Source organism: Cynara cardunculus, unplaced genomic scaffold (genome assembly GCF_001531365.2).
Source record: "Cynara cardunculus var. scolymus isolate 2C unplaced genomic scaffold, CcrdV1 Un_Scaffold_4534, whole genome shotgun sequence".
NCBI lineage: Eukaryota > Viridiplantae > Streptophyta > Magnoliopsida > Asterales > Asteraceae > Cynara > Cynara cardunculus.
This window is the reverse complement of record NW_020201941.1, coordinates 37,694-40,100: the sequence shown is the minus strand read 5'-3', so window position 1 is coordinate 40,100 and position 2,407 is coordinate 37,694.

Here is a 2,407-nt window from a genome sequence, read left to right as displayed (position 1 = left end):
GATAGTACTATCTCAAGGGACAGGTGCATCCTTCTTTATTGCATAATGCGCGAATTACCCATCGACCTTGGGCCGATCATACAAGCCTCTATCTTGACCGTCGCGCAAAGGATAAATTCCCGCCTGGTCTTTCCGGCCCTAATCACCAAACTTTTGGCCAAGGCTCGGGTCCCGACTGTTGATGAGGACTCTATTGTTGAGGGTTCTCCTTTGTTGGGATAAAACACCATTGACCGCCGGCATAGGGCATCTCGGCCCTATGTACAATTCGAGCCTTCTGTCCCGGTTGAGAGAAATTCGGGAGAGCCAGTGGCGCCATCCACCATTCAACCAAATGCGCCACCGGTTGTCCTTCCCGAACCACAGGTTGCTGCCGTTTCTGAGTCGCCAAATGTTGCTGTTAGCGAGCCGCCTGCTGTGCATGTATCTGAGCCAGCCGCTGTCCCCATGGCCGAACCAACTGCCGAGATCCCACGATGCGGAGATGATATGGCCAGCCCCTCCGAGCCACCGCCAAGCAATCCTTTAGGCTCGGGGTATGGGTCGGCAACTTGGCTGTCCGTTTTGGCATTACAATGGGAGGAAAAAAATCAGAAATTGGAAGCGATATTGTCAAAGGTTGGAGGAATTGAGGACCGAGTCTCCGAGTTGGAAAAGAAGAGTGCACGTTATTGGGCATACACTAGAGACTGGAACCGGGTGGAAAGACAACTCTATGGGCGTCAGGATCCTCTCTTGACAGCCCAACTTCCACGATTCCCGAGCGGTCTTTGCCCACCTCAGGTCCGTTGCTTCCCACCATTGCAAGCCCACTTGCCAACGTCCGTTGTTGCTGCGCCCTTTCCTCCGGCTACCCACATTCCTGCTGTTGCTACGTTGCCTACCACCACTGCGATCGTTCCTGCCGTTGCTGCTCCTATTGTCCACAGCTCCGAGGCGGTAGATGCAGTCACTGTTTAACCACAGTGAGCAGTTTGACAGATATGGTTAAATTCTCAACTTTTGATCCAACCTCTTTAAACATTATTTTTGGATATATCTTTTGGGTACTGATACATTTTCATTGAGTCTTTTGTATGCTTTGCGAAATGTCATTTTCTTTTGTGTGGATATTTATGCCATGGGTGTTGGATTTCATTTTGTTTTGCCTAGTTCCATTATTCATTTCAGGTACAAGCTCCTTGAATGATTTTTCGTAGTGCTAAAGTTAAAAGGATGTAGGCCCTCCTTTTGTTTTTAAACCCAAACACTTTTCCCCTTGCACCCAACCCGTACCCTTTTGGTCCCTTTGGCAACAATGGGGACATTGTCATTATTAAGTTTGGGGGGATGTGTTTAAGAAGAAAAAAAATATATACCTTCGAAAAATTGGGAGGTATGAAAAAAAAAAGAAACCAAAAAAAAAAAGAAATAAAAAAAAATAGAATAATCGGTCTTCGGAAAATTGGAAGACAAAAATAAAGAGCCCGGTATTCCAAAAAGGGCAAAGTTATGCCAAGATATGGGTCACGAACTTTTTCCACGTACTCAAAAGTGAATCAATGAGAACTTTTGCTTCAAACCCTTTTGTAGTATATGATAAGTTTGGGGGAGGGATACACGCTATCATTGCCAAAAACACTAACCCGAAAGCCCTAMTGATTAACGGCAACACTACGAATATCAAGCAAGGAAATTGTACATCCTCTTTACTAGACGAATTTCCAACACCTTACGTAAGTATTTTGTTCTTGTTCCTTTCTTTTTGTGTCTTTTTAATTATTTTCTTTTACTTGAGGATAAGTAATACCTCAAGTTTGGGGGTGTGATAACTCTCATTTTGTGAGACAGGAAGGAGTACAGAAGCTTCAATCGCAGAAGCTTCACAGAAGGAGAGAGGTATGAGAATAAAGAGAAGGAGCAGAAGCCCTTTCAGAGGGATGAAGAACAGAGGAACGAAGAGCCCAAGGATGGCTACTTCAAATGTGGCTAACCTGGCCACTATGCTGCAGATTGCTGGTCCAGAAGACCCAGGGCACCACAAAGGGGTCCAAAAGACGCAGCCTTCTACAGAAAGAAGGCTGAATACTACCAATAGAAGTCACTACTAGCTCAATCTAGTGAACTAGTCACAGATGAATCCTCTGACGATGATAATCAAAAGGGTCTTCTTGCATGGAAAGACTCAGACACAGAGGATGAACTCTTCTGTGGGGTGGCTGATGTTGAGACAGACTCCTCTGTGAAAAAAGATCAAGAGGTATCTACTTCCTCCTCTTCTGATTTCTTCACAGAAATTCTTGAAAATCTCGACCAATGTCATTTGGAGCATCAAAGTTCAAAAGAAAAGCTTTTGTTTTGTGAAAAAGAAATAAGGTTGCTAACAGAAGAACGAAATCGTTTTTTCAAAATGTTTGAAGAAGAGCAA